At 37.8% G+C, this 17,497-nt stretch overlaps 1 protein-coding gene and 1 pseudogene across 1 annotated transcript in view; one reads left to right on the forward strand and one right to left on the reverse strand.

Annotated features, from left to right (window-relative positions):
- The first annotated feature begins 215 nt into the window (after positions 1–215).
- The window catches only part of MGAT4C (MGAT4 family member C), a 290,719-nt gene continuing 273,437 nt past the window's right edge, over positions 216–17,497 (forward strand). Inside the window, exon 1 of the mRNA XM_027768721.1 lies at positions 216–371. The gene's annotated coding sequence lies outside the window, so the exon portion shown is untranslated. The remainder of the gene's footprint in view (positions 372–17,497) is intronic.
- Positions 5,855–6,556, reverse strand: LOC102476357 (glyceraldehyde-3-phosphate dehydrogenase-like; annotated as a pseudogene).

The raw sequence follows: 17,497 nt of genomic DNA on the forward strand, positions 1-17,497 counted from the left end.
GCAAGATTTTCAGTCTGTGATTCTGCAGTAGCTTAGTATTACTTTGCCTCTCCTTTTTCAGCAGAAATTATAGTCAGAGATGAGCATTTCAATTTGCAGCTGACAGTTTAGGGTTAAGATATGATTCCAGGTAACAGAAGCCAATGAGAGTACACCCAGTTGATGTTTGTGACATCATCTTCCAGTCTGAGTACATAGAACAGCTGAGGTAGCGTTCAGTTACAGCCCCAATGCCATTATGATGGATGTTTACATCTCTTCATTGAGAGCCAATTATCTCGCTTTTGTGTGAGGCCCAAGGATCACTCATGCTGCCAGGCTGCACACAGCACTGTTGGATCTAGCTGAACGAATTGTTTTCTCTGTCTCTGGTAAGAGCCTCTTCTGTTTTACCTTCTCTTTCAAAATAAAGGCAGATGTGTCTCACAGAGGAAATAGTATGAGGGTCGTGCAGGATTACTATCCGGTAAGCTTTTAATCAGAACAGTGTTTAGCATTTTTTAAGAGCAAGTGTGGATTTAGCAAAACGAACTGAAAAAGAGCTTGCTACTGTGTACCTGACAAACTAATTTGCAGTAGAAATGAATGGCAGGTAAATTCAGCTATTTAGAGAAAGGAAAGTAACTGCTGTTACAGGATTGCTATTTTGAATGTGTTTTTAAAAATCCATTTGCGTATGCGTGCCACTTTGCCTTATTTCTTTTTATTTTGCTATCAAAAGTAAAGAGCAGAGGTAGAAATGGTCAACTAAGTAGTACTGCTATAAATTTAATATGAGCCAAAGTTTCTAATTGTTAAATGATAGTTCTTTGGGACAGTTTTCCCAAGTTGTATCTATACAGGAAAAACAAAATTTACCAAGTCAGCAAAGGTTTTAACTTCTGAAATAAAGTCATAGCACTTTGTATTTATAATTACTACTTTAACCTAATGAAATAATAATGACAAATAATTTTAAAGAACTGTGTGAGTGTGTGTGTATGTTTTCTTGAATTAAGGGATAATAAAATCGTGTATCACCTTAACTGTTTTTGAATTCATAACAAAATACTGTTTTTATGTCTTCACAGACCATTTCAATCTTCTAAATAAGGCTTTGCATTATCTAGTAATTTATTAGTAGTGATATTTACATGTGGGGAGTCTTGAAATATTGTATTGAAACAAAAAAAATACAGCTGTTGAACTGCTGTGGATATATAAGTGATTGAATCTGATAGGGATCTGGAAAAATCAGATACACTAAAAGCTTTTAATTGACTGTAAATGCTCACGTGCCACTGGAGGAAAAATTGAAAAATACTTTAACTCCTAAAATGTTGTCTATTACTATGTATAAAGTAGCAGACTATTGTGATTTTAAAGTGAAATGCAATTATTTATGAAATAAAGACAGAAAAAAATGTAAATAGCTGTTATTTAATTTAACATGCTCTTTTATTTTAATGGCAACTCCATTACATCTAGGGTAATAAAACTTTTGAGTAGATGACTTGTCTATCGGGCTTTGATATGCTTATGCTTTTCAGATTTGTTTTCACTCTGCCTTTCACATAGACTGTGCCTGTGCAAACCCGTAGTTTTGATTATCAGAAATCAGGATTGGGAGGTGCTTCTGTTGTACTTGAAGACAGCAGGGATTTCTCAGCTATGTCACACTCGCGAATCTTCCACTAGCCCAGTCCTGTTTGGCAGCTCTTGACATTACTGTTGTTCGATTTGTCTCCTTCAGTCGATTCAGGTCTGAACAAAACTGAGTTACAGAAAGTGTCAGATGTGTATTAATGGAATCTAAAGAATTGCACTGGTTGTCTCAACCAAAACAATATACAAGAAACCAAGCCTCAAAAGCTTTCAAATAGACATCTAGACTTAATCTTTCTCTGAGAAATGTATGTTGGTATATTCTTAGAATTTCTAAACATAAAAGTGGCAGTCTGAAAGTTTTGATAACAGGAACTAGAAAGCATAATGACTCACTTTGAAATAAAGTTTTCTTTTTAAGTACTTTGAAGTGGAGTTGAGTTACCCAGGAGTATTGATTCTGTCACTTTCACAGGTGATCAGTCTTGACCAAGGGAAAAGTGATTGTTTCCAAACAATTAATTCTCTAAAAATCTATTTATATCATTGTTAACTATGAAGAAAATCTTACTCAGCCAATGAATCATCTAGGCACTTAAGTTGTATTTTCTGCTGTGTATGAATGCACTCATTGTGATGATCTCAGTATTATTCTAATCACAAATGCACTGCTTTTGCTTATCTCTGTTTTTCTTTGAACAACTTTGTACAACATGGAACTAGGTAATAAGATCTACCTGGCTGATGGACTTCATTGACAAAAAATTTTTGCTTTTCATTTCATTTATTTCTTTAAGAGAAGACATTAATGGGATTGTAGCAGGTTTTCATGCCACAAACTTCCTATGAAGGAGTCTCAGAATAGGGTGATGGGATAAAAGATGCATGGTGCTACATTTATTACCCTGTTCCTTGACTCCTTTCTGATATATACACATCCTTTGTCTGAGTTAGGTAACTGTCAATTTTTCCTTTAAATTTTTCTTTTCTGTATTATCTTATCCAGTCTTTTGCATGTGGTGCATCACAGTAAATGTTACTAAGGGTCAGGTTTTGCAGATTTTAAGAAGAAATGGAAAAAATGTCCAGAGATGAAAAGATTCTTGCTATGCCTTCTTAAGTTCTCTGCATGTGCCCAGTTACCAGATGCTCACAGTGACATATTGCTCCTCCGATTTTATTTTCACTTATTTCAATATAACACTTTTTTTTTGTTCTTCTTCTACAATATAGGTTAGCATGAGCCCTTTTATTAGCTTCTTGTAATGATTACATGGCTAATACTGTTCAGCTTTCTCATTTCTTAGTTCAAACTCTTTCACGTATTCTATGTTTGTCTTGACAGTGTGAAATTCTGGGCTTCCCAGGCCAACCTTTTCCTTAAGCAAAAATATGGTAAATGTGATGTCATTTTAGACAACTCAAGCTACTGTTATTGTGAAGGTGTGGATATTTAGGTACATATTTTGTAAACATAGATGTGATATTTCTATGTATTTTAAAGTTTAAAAGGTGTTTTCATAGACAAAATTTCACTCATTCTTAATAGTTGGCCTGTGATAAAGTTATTGATATTATGCAGCTAAGGAACCTGAGATTAATAATTTATAACTTGCTACCAAAGCTCACTCAGTCAGTAAATCAGTCAATGAAGTTAGGACTCAGAAACAGGTGTACATATTTCAGTGCTGCAAGTAAATCAATATCTATCTATCCTTTCCAGCCTCCCTCCTCCTCTCCCTTCCTCCTTTCATATATTTGGTTATTTAACTAATTACTCATTTATTTTTTAAACTTTTTACTCTGTGTCAAGCACTCTTTTAGGTGCTTGGCATTTATATTTGAAAAGTGTAAAATATTCTTGCCCTGATGATGTTATATATACTTTTTTTTTTAATCTGACGTATTCTTATCTTTAAGTTAGTACAGATGTAGAATTATCATCAGGTGTGTCTGAATAATATGGTACTCTCTAGGAAATAGGAAACATAACTTGAGTGATAAACTTATTTGCATTTCTAATATTTCTATGTCTTTGAGTTCTCAAGTATGTTTTAATCTAAATTAGATTTGTACATTCTTTATATGTGGATTTATGAGATGTCTATCAATTGTTTTATAACTCATGATTTTAAATGCTATCATTGTAATATTATAAAAATAAAATACTTAATTTGCAATGGGTTACAAAAACATTACTATGTATTTTTGAACAGTTGTTTTGTGTTTCTAGTATATGTGCAAGCAATCTCGTTTTATATTTATTGTCTTTTTTATAATAAACTCCTTGATGGTGATAGTGCATTGAATTTACAGTTGTTTGGTTAACATGGAGTTTATAATAGTATAAATAGGAGAATAAGAAATGGATGAATATTATCTTTTAGAATTAAAAAAAATAGTATCTTCCAAGTGATAGTGGTTTACATTTGAGTAAGCATATTACAGACAATTTGCAGTTTAAGGTCCATTATTTCAGTCGAGTCTTATATTAATATTAGTTTCTAAGGTAATTGAACTAAAAGTGGTATTTACTACATATTGAATTTATTTGCAAATGCCCAGTGATTTAAAAGGAACAAAAAAAAAATCCTGAAATAAAACCTCCTCAGAGAAAATCAATCTGTGAATAGACCCTATCAGGTGAAGATAAACCATTCTTAGATGGTATCATTTAATTAGCCACTGAAGAGTCTATCTAGTGACATACATATAAATTGTGAAACAAATCAAAGTGACCCAAACAGACTTGATTTAGCAGAAAATATTATGCTTTTGTAATATCATATAAAATTAAATAATATCCCTACACTTAATCCTTTAGTAATACCCATTAAAATTGTGCAAAATGAAAGAATAAAATTAGAAATCAACAATTAAGAATATGAATGTGATTTTTTTTGTTCTGCTTTTAATCTCTACCTCAGAAACCTAGACCTAAAAAGGTGCGTTTTTCATGGATTAATAAATTATAAAGACTTCTCCACTCTTTTCAGAGCTGGAGATCGAGAAGCTTGCCTACATTAGAATTGCATAAAATGGAGATATAATCTAGGTACATTAAGCAATTGATTATTTGCTAAAAAGTTTTACATGGCACTAAGCCTTGGATTTAGCTATTTGTATCTAATATAATATCCCCAAATTAATTATTTTTATTTTTTATCAGAGAGTGTATGCACTCACCAGCGAAAGACAGAGAGGGAGGGGGAGAAAGAACCCTCCCCTTCCCCCCAGTGAGGCGTGGTCATGCCTCAATCCTTTCTCCTCTAGTTCTTGTAAGGATCTGAGGCATATACAACCACATACCTGGCATGTTTCTCAAGCCCCTGGGGCTGGGATTTGGACTGTTGGCCATGTGGGATCTGGCCACCTTAACAACCAGGCCATTGACTGCCTGCTCCCTGCCCCTCAAATTAATGTTGATAATATCATGGTTAAGAAAATATAAGCTGACAGCAGAATTTTTTGTTTTTTAAAATGTTACATTCTACAAAGAACAGATGACTGGGTGTCTGTTCTGTGATATTGGTTTTATTGGAAAAGAATTAAGCATAACATAAAGATTGTCTTGCTGTCAGTCTTCACACAGAGGTAGCTTTCTACATATTGATACTGTCAAGTCAGCCAGATGAAGCACTGAACTTAGTGAAACCTATAATATGCGTAGAGCATTATAAAATCTGCTGTGATTGACAGAGAGACATGGCGTAAAGTTAAGTTGCAGCAACACTCTTCATTTGGAACTACAGAAGAGGCTAAGGTAGAAAACAGTTAACCAACAAGTTAGCACACAGTTCTGCTCAGTAAACAAGAAAATAACAGATGATTTCAGGAACACTTTGCAAGCACTATGGTAAGATTATGGTTTCTGGGGCCTAACTGCTTGAGTAAAACGTTTTATTTCACTCTTTTCAGGACTTCATCACATTAAAAAATGGGAAAAATGAAAGTGCCTATCTTACAGGTTTGTTGTAGCAGTTTCATAAAATCATAGACACTAAGAACAGTGTTTGAAATATAGTAAATGCTCACTTAGTGTTGCTTTTTTTTCTTTTTTTTTTTTTTTTTTTTTTGACTGATACAGTGTACTTTATTGATGGTTCATGATAAGGTAGGGCTCCCTGAGCCCCTCCCCTTCTCCAGGGTGTCTGGGATGGAAAGGAGGGGAGCTTCTTAGTGTGGTGGGAACTGAGTGAGAGCAGGGCCTCCCCAACAGTTGAGGGCCTCTCTTCTTCATGTTCATGCTGGAGCTGGTGGTCTCAGGGCTCTACTCCTTGGAGGCCATGTGGACGATGAGGTCTATCACCCTATTGCTGTAACTAAATTTATTGTCAAAACAGGAAATGAGCTTGACAAAGTGGTTATTGAGGGTGATGCCAGCCCCAGCATCAAAGGTGGAGTGGGGGTTGAAGTTGCAGGAGACAACCTGGTTCTTGGTGTAGCCCAGGATGCCCTTCAGGGGGCCCCACAAAGCCTGCTTCACCATCTTCTTGATGTCATCATATTTGGCAGCTTTCTCTAGGCAGCAGGTCAAGTCCACGACTGATACACTGGGGATGAGGACACAGAATATCATGCCAGTGAGCTTCCCCTCCAGCTCCAGGATGACCTTGCTCACAGCCTTGACAGCACCACTTGATGCTGGGATGACATTCTGGGTAACCCCAAGCCATCATTCCACAGCTTCCCTGAGGGGCCGTCCACAGTCTTCTGGGTGGCAGTGAGTCCCTCCACAATGCCAAAGTTGTCGTGGATGACCTTGGCGGGGAGTGGGAGGGCATGCAGTTGTGGTGCAGGAGGCATTGCTGACAATCTTCAGGGAGTTGTCGTTCTTCTAGTGGTTCACGCCCATCATAGACAAGGCGGCGTGGGCAATAGGAGCAGAGATGATGATCCTTTCGGCCCCACCCTTCAAGTGAGCCCCAGCCTCCTCCATGGTAGCGAAGACACCAGAGGACTCCACAACACAGTGTTAGACTCTTTTTTAACATTTTCATTGTTTGGTTTCATGTGTATATGTTTGTGTGTGTGTGTGTGTGTGTGTGTGTGTGTCTTTTAATTTATTCAAGGATCTCACTGAAAACAGATATTTACCAACACATAAACTATGGTATGTTATGAACTCCCAAACTTTGTGGAATAATGATACTAAATACTAGTAATATGTGACGATTTGCAGCCACCTCCATGGCCTGGTAGTTAAAGCAGCCAGATTTCACATGGCCAAACACAGTTTAAGTTCTGGACCCAGTGACTTGAGAAACGCAGTGGGTGCATGTATGTGTGTGCTCAAAAATTCCCAAAAGAGGAAGAGATGGAGGACAAGGGATAGTGGCATGACCATTCCCCTGTGGGGGGTGCTTTTACTTCTTCCCCTTTGTTACTCTGTAGAGTGTACATGTCATCTAGAAAAAAATAAAATTGATGCTGATTTAAGGAGATTTTCATTTTAGACATAAGTGTATTGCTTACTACATAAAACATTTCTGATCTGCCCCTGAATTCAGTTTTATAATATAAAAAAGTAGGTTAAATAACTTTTTGGAGCACTTGCCCAACTCTAAAATGATTTGTTATGAGGTATTATTTATATATAAGCACACACTTATGTAATGTGCACAACACAGAAAGTCTTATAGCTTTATCTTTTACCTTTAATCTATTTTACTCTACTACTTTTACCTTTTTTTCTATTTCATGAATGAGTTAGAATTTGAAACTTGTACTTATAAAAGATTTTATTCGTTTGATTTATGTAGAGATTAACAGTCTTTTGCTTTTCAGCAGCTCATTGTCTCATATGGGTGATGAAGTAGGGAGAAAATTAAGCTAAAGTTCTCTAACTCATGCCATTCTGTGTTCTTAACGCACTCTTAAAGGCAAAATAAGAGTATCTTTATTTTTCAAATCTGTGCACATGTTTGTAGTTTGCCTATTTGCTTTGTTTTGTATTATCCTTTGTGTCTGTTTGCTATAGGGCATGTGTGCTCACCAGAGAAAGACAGAACAACAGCGAGACACATGAGGAGTGAGAAATACTCCCCTCGCAACCCAACAGAGGGAGTGGTCATAACTCAATACCTTCTACTGCATTCTCCTCTCAGGATTTTGGGCAAACACGCACATGCACATGCACCCAGAGTGATTGTTTTGGATTGTCTTAATGAAGTATCTACTCTCTGCCCAACATTACATCAAGAGAGAGACAAAGAAAGATAAAAATTCACTTCCTCACAGTTTATAATATTGTAGAATAAAGGTGTTAATGAACACATAAAACATAAACAAACAATTTATTCATTCTACTATATTTTTTCTTCACTTTTAAGTGCTCTCTTTCTACAAATTACTGAAAACATAGAAAAATAGTTATTAAGCACTTACGGCATACCAACAGTAAAAAAAGCCCTGCTGCTGTCAAGGGGTTCCTGGTCTAGAGATCAACGCTAAGTTGTGCACAGAAAAATAATACTACATTGTGGTAAAGGTTACATTAGAGATACATGGAGAGTACTTAGAAAACATAGGCAAGGAGTGATTTTTTTTTTTTTTTTTGGTCTGTAAAACTAGGAAAGTTTTTGTTTGTTTGTTGAGAAGCGGTCATTTAGCTGAGTTTTTGAAGATAAGTAGACATTTTTTCCAAGTAAATATAGGCAAAGAATATTTCAGAAAGAGGAGCTTCTAGTTAGTGCAAAGTCAAAATGGGAGTCAAAAGCACAGTGTGTTCAAGTAAGGTCTAGTTATTTCACATGAGCAGAGACAGAAGTGAGGAGAACTAAAAACTAGCACCAAAGGGTCAAAACAGATATAATTATAGCAGTTAGTAGGATTGACTGCTTATAACTACATAAATATGAGCCCTGGCTGGAAATATAGGTTGTTGGAGCTTTAAACACTGTAGAAGTCCTTGATGAAATAAATCTCTGTGGTTATGAGTAAGTGAAATGCTTCCTGAAACAGACAGGAGACAGAATGATCTGATAGTATTTAAAACTATTTGACACATCAAAGGAACAAGAAAGGCCAAGAGAACCCACTTCATTACATTTCAACTAACATTGCTAGAGTTCTTATTCTATTAATGTATTTTAAATAATGGATGATATCTAATGGGGTGACTAATTACTGAGGAATACAGAAGAGGGTCACACATGACAGAACTGAAAAGAATACCAGAGTTTGGAGAAGAATCCTTCAAGTCAGTGTTTATTCACTTTCAGTGACATGAGCTAAGGATAAGAACTGTTCCATAATGAATAACATTTTAATACTGGGCTGATGTTAGTGGGAAGATCCAAGCAAACAAACTCCCCTTTATGTTAGATTTAGCCAATTAATTGTACTGTGTGAACGTTATATAAAAAAGCTATTTATTAAAATTTATTTTAAAAGGGAAAATCAGCATGTGTCATTCTCTTATTGGTGTAAGATATTCTCTGATGGCATGTGATTTATGACAAAGACAATGGTGGAGGAAAAGGGAGAGGAAGAAGTACTAAATATTAGAGGAGAATAGTGCTATATTCTCAGCAGTCTTGTAAGGTTGTTCTAAAATATTTTGTTCTAAGTTTATTTACTTATACAATTGTAATGAGAGTCCAATATAGAAAAAGACATAGCATGGAGCCAGCAGTTGGCATGGAATTGAAGGTGTTGGACTCCCATATGGTCAACCACAGTTCAAGTCCCAGACCTAGTGATTTGATAATCATGCCAGGAACATTTGTGTGATGCACATAATGCCAGGAGGAGAATGGAGGACAAGGGATGGCAGCATGGCCATCCCCCCAGAGGTGATTTCTCACTTTCTCTCTCCCTGTCTCCCTCTGTTTCTCTCCAGGAAACACGTATACCTTAAGGCAAAAACCTAAGGAAAAAAACTTTTTAAAAAGAGATACCATTCAATGGTGACAAATTTGATTAGATTTATTCTATAGCTTCTCACACCTATAACCTTATAGACACTATGGTGGATCTTACAGACAGAGATAAAGGTGGTAGTAATATTTCACCAAAAAAATGGGTGTCATTGGGACCAGCAGATGGCATAATGGTTATGTTGATGAACTTCCACATAGTTGACCACTATTCAAGTCCCAGGCCCAGTGGCTTAAACTCATATTGGGCATGTGTGTGTGTGTGTGTGTGTGTGTGTGTGTGTCTCCAAAGTCTTTAGGGGCGAATACAAGAGAAGTGATTGCAGTGTGACCATCTCCCATGGGAGGTGACTTCTCACATTATGTCTCTCTGTCTCTCTCTGTTTCTCCAGCGAGCACACACACCCTATAACAAAAATCTCTCACTTAAAAAAGGGTGTGTCAGGGTAGGTGCACAAGAGAGAGGACAGGTCATCACAGAAAAGGCAAGGCAGTATCCTACATATTCTAAGAGAAGTCCTCCTGTTTTCTTAGACTTTTAGTGTTAGCTCTCATGTTAACATTACATAAGGGGATGCAGGTGAATCTTCAGAAAAGGAAAAAGAACATGGTCCTTAGGAAGGCAAGAAGAAGAACTATGAGGCATTAAAGGTGGATATCCAGGAATGCAAATATTTTTGCCAAGTGAATAAAAAAAGTAAAGCAAAAATTCACTAGCAGACATGATTCTCATAACTAATCATATTTTGTTTTCTTGAGGTAAAAGTCTTTTTTTTTGAGAGAGAGAGGTTTTATTTGTTTGTTTGTTTGTTTGTTTGTTTTTTGCTATAGGGCGTGTGCGCTCGCCAGAAAGACAGAGAGAGACAGGGAGCAAGAAATCACCCCCCGGGGGGATGCCCACATCGCAATCCCTTCTCCTCCACTCTCCTCTCGGAATATTAGGCACACACGCACACGTGCCTGGTGTGAGTTTTAAGTCACCGAGTCCGGGACTCGAACCACGGTCGACTACGACTACATGGGACTCCAGCGACATAGCCATTACGCTAACTGCTGGTCCCAGCCACATAGCCATTACGCTAACTGCTAGTCCCAGCGACATAGCCATTACGCTAACTGCTGGTCCCAGTCTCTTCGTATTTCTTTAAATATCCATGGTTTAGGAAATGATTCAACAAATGTTTGTTAAAAGAACGTCTGCCTGCCTTATGGAAGCAGGGAAGAAATGAAAAATAACAACAAGTTTCTTTGTGTGTTCTTCCATACGTGTTATGTTTCTGATATTCATTAAAGAGCATTTAAATTGTTGGCATGCTTATGTGATGTAGAGAACCAGAGACGAAGATTTAGAGAATTCTACTATAAAAAGATTGTGAAGAAGAGTCAGAACAACAAAGGAAACAAAGACCGAGGAGCTTTGAATCAGGAGAACTAAATCTAAACCATTAGAATTTTAGATCAGGAAGGAAAATTTGATGCTGAATGTAGGAAACCCACTCTACGCTTTTTCAGGTAATACATATCTGAACATGGCCCTTATTTTCCCTCCTCTTCCTGTCACCTCTCTTGAATTCCCCTGCCACATATAATTCTAGAGTGGTTTTTCACTACTCATAGGATGATGACAAAATACTATGATTTACAAGGCCCGATGCAGTGGTTTGTGTGTTCTGGTACCATTTATTTAACTTTCATCTCTGTACAATCTGCTTGCTGTTCCACCACGAAACCTTAGCTCATGCTATTTCCGCTTTAGTTAATAGGTTCCTCTGAATCTTCTTCACATACATACCTCCAATTTATCATTCAAAATCAGTTAAAGAAGTACAGCCTTAAAGAAACTCTTGTTGACCTTCCTGATTTCAGAGCCCATAACAGACCTCCCATAGAGATTACAAGAGAGATTATGGGCTCTGGAAACAATACTTAACATTTTAAGTTTCAACTGGAAACTTTACTGATTGATTAAATCACCAATACTAACCAGCAGCTTGAAAAAGCTACAGGCATGCCTAAAATCCTGAGAGGAGAATGGAGGAGAAAGGATTGAGGTGCAGTCATCCCCCAGGAGATGATTTCTCAGTCCCTCCTGCCCATCTGTCTCTCTGGTGAGTGTAAGCCTCTGTAGCAAAACAAACAAACACAACTGTGCAGTATGTTACTATACTGAATGCTGTAGGCAGTTGTAATCCAAAGGTATTTGTACATCTAAACATAGAAAAGATATAGTAAAGGTACTACACATAAGATTTTAAAAAGAAAAAAAAAAGACATACCTGTAGGAGGCACTAAGTGTGAATAGAGTGCTCAGGCGTGGAACTGCTCTGGATGAATTAGTGAGTGAGTGATGAGTGGATATGAAATCCTAGGACATGATTTTGCACTACCATAGACACTATACAACTGTATACTTTAGACTACACTAAATTACTTTGTTTAATAATACATTAACTTTAGCCTGCTTTATTTTATTATATAAAAGTTCATTTTATTTTTAACTTTTTGACTCTGGTAATAACACATTGCTTAAAATACAAACACATTATACAGGTGTACAAAAATATTTTCTTCGTTTATGTCCTATGTCATAAGCTTTCTTCTATTAAAATGTTTATTTTTCACTTTTTAAACATTTTTGTTAAACACTAAGACACAAGCACACATATTAGCCTGGATCTACAGGTCAGGATTATCAATACAACTGCCTTTCACCTCCACATTTTATTCCACTGGAAGGGCCACGGTGAATAAACACCGTGAGATTAAATCTAACACAAGAGAAAATGGTATAGTCAAGAAACTTGGGGGACCAGCAGTTAGAGTGATGGCTATGTTGCTGGACTCCCACGTAGTCGACCGCGGTTCGTGTCCTGGACCCAGTGGCTTAAAACTCACACCGGGCGTGTGTGCGTACGTGCCCAAGATCCCGAGAAGAGAATGGAGGAGAAGGGATTGCAGTGTGACCATCCCCCCTGGCGGGTGATTTCTCGCTTTCTGTCTCTATGTCTCTCTCTGTCTGTCTGGCGAGCGTGCGCGCCCACGCCCTATAGTGAAAACCTCTCATGGGAAACATGAGATTTATGAGGCTGTTGTGTATGTAACAAAGCATAGTGTTTTACAGTAATCTTTTTTATAACTAGAAGCGTATTCTAAAATAACAGCAGAAAGTTCAGTAAAGACATAAAGTAGGAACATATACATAATATGTTGTGCTCTGATGTAGCTCAGTACAACAAATTTTTCAGTCCATTATGAATTTATGGGGCCATCATGATCCATGTGGTCTCCCATTGATTGAAATGGTACATCCTCCCTAGGCAGTGCATGATGTGTGTGTGTGTGTGTGTGTGTGTGTGTGTGTGTGTGTGTGTAACTTATAACAGGGTATAACCAATGAAACTGAATTTCGAAAGAGAAATGTAGCATCCAATAAGGTAAAAGGCAACAGAAAGACTCAAAATATAGGAACAAAGAAAGCTGCACTTTAAATTGAAGGGAAGGTTACTGATGGCCTTAAATAAAGTAGTTCGAGATGTTAGACTGCAAGGAGTCCAGCAGGAAATCTATAGTTAGGGATTCAAGTCGTGTTCAAGCAATTTAGAACTGAAAAGGAATAGAGACCTGGTGGACAGAACTGTCAACAAATGACTCTTTCAAAAACGGAAAACTTATATTTGGTGGACAGCTTTGTGAAATACTAAGTTACACATTACTCTTCTAAATTGATCTTTGTAACCTATACAGAACAGATTTCTAATAAGTATCTAATCTATTTATGTTTTAAAACTTCATCATGTCCTTAGAAAAAGGATAGAGGTAATAAGAAAATATAAAAAAAATTACAAAAGTAGACCAGCTGGAGGCCTGGTGGTTAAGGTAGCTGGATCCCACAAATCTGACTGAGCACTTGGAGTCCTGGAACCAAACGCTCAGTAAACATGCCAGGCATGCATGTGTATGTGCCCAAAATCTTGAGAGTAAAACAGAGCAGGGATTGTGGTGTGGCCACCCTTCTGGGGGTGCTTTCTCACTCTCTCTGCTCCTCCATATCTTTTCTCTGGTGAGCACACATGTCTTATAGCAAATTTAAAAATAAATAAATGAAAGAAAGAAAAAATTGCCAGTAAATAATTAAATAAATTAACTATTGAATAAATAGTTAAAAGTGTTCATTTTCATAGAGAGGCATTTATAATAATGTTTGTAGATAATAAGCAAATCTTTGTAAGTGAATAAACAAATGTACCTGAATCTTCTTACATTAAGACTTAAACCTTTCAGAAGCTCACAGGATACTCTCAGATGAAAATGGTGCACCAGAAAATATTCATGGCCTGCAAAATATTCAAATTTCCATACTGTAAGAGATTGGATAAATTAACTGAAATAAAAAGAGAGAAATATATATTGGGACACAGGTTAAAAATCCATGTGATTAAAGAGAAAAAAAGACTATATTATATAAATATGAGTTTATAGTTTAAATATACATGAAATTACCTATTTATATTTACACATTTGAAAACATACATACAGGGACCAGCAGTTGGTATAATGGCTATGTCGCTGGACTCCCATGTAGTTGACCGTGGTTTGAGTCCCAGACCCAGTGACTTGAACTCATGCCGGGTATGTGTGCATGCGTTCCCAGGATCCCAGGAGGAGAATGGAAGAGAAAGAGATTGCAACGTGGCCATCCCCCCTGGGAGGTGATTTCTCACTTCTGTCTCTCTGTCCCTCTCTGGCTTTCTGGAGAGCGCATGTGTCCCCTAGCAAAAACCTCTCCAAAATAAATAAATAAATAAAATAACAAAAACAAAAAACATACATACAGTGATGAAAAATGTGGTTTTAAAATTTGTTGCAGGCCCAGCCTCCATGGTGTACTTGGTGGCATGGTAAACTATGGAAGTGAAGGCCACATGCCAACCGAGTTTGAGTCCCCAACTCAGTCAACCTAGAGGAATCTAGGCATATGCCTATAATCCTGGTGGGTTGAAGGACTGGAGGAGGTCAATCACTGTGTGACCAGACCCTGTGTACGGTGCCTCTCTCTCTTACTCTCGTATATGCATGCACTCTATCATGAATAAGAAATTAAACATAAAACAATTCATCTTAAAACTTTGCTGCACAGCTCTATGATGATTACAGAATTATTATTAAGCGATTTCTGGGACTGGTCTCATACAATGGTTAAGAGAGATGGATTCCATATGGCCAACCACAATTTGAATCCCAATTCTAGAGGTTTGAGAAATGTGGCAGGCATGTCATGTCTGCTCATAATCCTGACAGGATAGAGTAATGGAAGAAAAGATTGTGCTATGATCACACCTCATTGGGGTATGTTTCCTCTCTCTCTGTAGCAAGCACACCCACCATGTGGCAACAAGTAACAATAAAACCTATGACTTGCTTAGAAAAAAATACTTCCATTAGTGTATTTGTTCTTATTGTTGGGAAAACAAATGTCTTTAAATAATCTAGACAAGATAGAAGTTATATTCCCTTTTTTCCAAAATAATTTGAGAAACAAAGTAGTAGGATTTACCCTACTAGCTGACACGGAAGCATTCATCCTAGCAGCTAACATGGAAGGGTCCTTGAGATACACCACAGATTCAGAGAAAGCAACATCAAAAAAGGCCTTGAAATTAGAAGAGTTAGCCACACACTATGCTTAGAAAAACATCATGGCCACCTCTATGAAAAACAGCTGTTATTTCAGCACTGTTTTGTAATAAGGGTAGACTAAGCCTCAGAGACCCAAAGGCAATTTCAAGATACCAATGGGGCCAAAATATGGAGTTCAAAACAGGTGTCATGTTGTCTGAGGTGTAATAAGAAGGACCTAGACAAGGGAACTGGACTCAGAGGCAAGGTGAGATTGCAGGTGGTCTAGACAGCTTTGATCTGAAAGCCTAGTATACTCACCAGTAAATGGAAGAGGCATGCCTGGACCCAGTTGATTGGCAACAACCTGAAGAGTAGACAGATTCTGAGGTCAGAGAAGTTCTAGGATCTACTATGGGTTTGGATCTGTATATTGGGTTTGTGGCTCTATTGGTGAAAGACAGAGGACTGATAGGAAGCCAAACCAATTGGTTGTATTTATTTGAATTATAGACTGAGACATTACAACAAGGATAAGAATATGGGCTTTAGATCACATTCTTTAGTCAAGAATGTTGTCTAGGCATCAAATCCTGGCTTTTCCACTTAAGTAACATTATGACCGTTAACAAGAACTTAACTTCCTTGTGCCTCAGTTGCCTCATCAGAGGGATGCTGTGAGGACAAAATGAGATCATGTATCCCACTCATGGCCCTGCACTGACAGAATATGCTGGATACATCCTGTGCCCTATAATTATTTTCACTAGCCCATAAACTTCATGCTTAGGCTATGTGTTCTTGAAACTCAACTCTGGGCATTGGCATGTGTTCTCTCTGCTTGGAGAACTATGCTATGTCCTTTAATTCATGTCCCAGTTCACATGTGGTGGTGTTTGGGGGCTCCTTCCCAAAACCTTTTGAATGGATGTACTGTCCCTTTTTCCCTATCATGTCTTCACACTTTCCCTATCATGTATTTTAATAAACCATTGCCTTCTCTGTATCTCCCATTAGACTCTAAGCTCCATGTGTTTCGAGACTTCCTATAGTCATAGCTACTGCTGTATCAGCAATCCTAGCACAGAGGAGACACTTGCTCATTAAATATTGATTAAATGTATGTGTAGTGAGAGACCCCAAACTTAGATTCCTTTAGGGAACCATAATTGTAAAGATTTCTTTATTATAGCCTAATTTGAGGCTGGTAAATGTAGAGCCAGAACTAGAAGTTCTGAACGAGAAACAAGTTCCTTTCCGAAGGTGGCAGTGAAACCTACCCCAGGGATGTTGGTAGGAACAGTTTTCATCTAGACAATATCATGTACAGCCCCCAGGCTGCTGTGGCAGTTGCCATTTTCCCCAATCTAGTTGGTATAAACATGCCTGGAGATTAGTCAACGTGACAGCTGCCTGGCACCTTCAAATGACAAAGCGCTCTAGAAAGGACAGTACAAGCGGTCCTATTCATGTACATGTGGGCATGTGCTATGCAAGATACTGCTATGCTGAGTATGCTTAAGCGTCTTCTTGCATTTCTTTTAACTTCATTCTCTTATCTGTTTTGGGAGGAAATGACAAACACCTCCAACAGTGCTACCTATTGAAAAGAGGTTAGGAGGCTAGGAGATTGAAGATTATGGAAGGTCAGAAGTGATGGACTTAGACATCTGATAGGTCAGTTAGACTGTGACCCCTCGTTTCTCCTCCTACACTCTTCTCACTGCATGGGGAATATATTGTATTTTACTGCTGTGTAACAGATGGCCACAAACTTAGATGCTTACAACAACAGATATTTATTATCTCACAGTTTCAATGGGTCAGTGATACAGGCACAGCTGAAATCTGTCTTTTATTCATGGTCTCAAGAGTTTGTAATTAAAGTGTCTACCAGTCTGTTTTTCTTTCTGGAGTTCAGGATTCTCCTTCTGACTCAGGTGGTTGTTTTCAAAATCTTGTTCCTTGTGGCTATGGAAGTGAGGTCCCTATTTATTGCTGCTGTCAGCTGGGAGCTACATTTACACCTGAACACCACCTTAGTTCCTTTCCCGGGGGCTCTCACAGACCCTCTCACCAAATGTAAGCTTGTTTTACCAAGCCAGCCAGAGAATCTCTTATTCATGTCTGCTAAGATGGGAGTCCTAGGAAGCATAAAATAATCAAGAGAGTGACATCCCATCACCTCTGCCATGTTCTGAGGGCTGTTAGTAAGTCATAGATTCTGTCCTCATTCAAGGTGAGAAAATTAGATAAGATATGACTGATTGAGTGTCACCTTAGGGTGTTTCTCCCATGGGAAGCAATCACAGAACATCCTGAGACCTCTCAGTGACAGACAGCTGCCTCTGACAAACCATTTTTTTAGAGAACATCTATAAATCTCCATAAACTTGCAAGTGGCAGAGCTCACCAAC

The sequence above is a fragment of the Tupaia chinensis genome, unplaced genomic scaffold (assembly GCF_000334495.1).
Source record: "Tupaia chinensis unplaced genomic scaffold, TupChi_1.0 Scaffold147312_1, whole genome shotgun sequence".
NCBI classification, from domain to species: domain Eukaryota; kingdom Metazoa; phylum Chordata; class Mammalia; order Scandentia; family Tupaiidae; genus Tupaia; species Tupaia belangeri.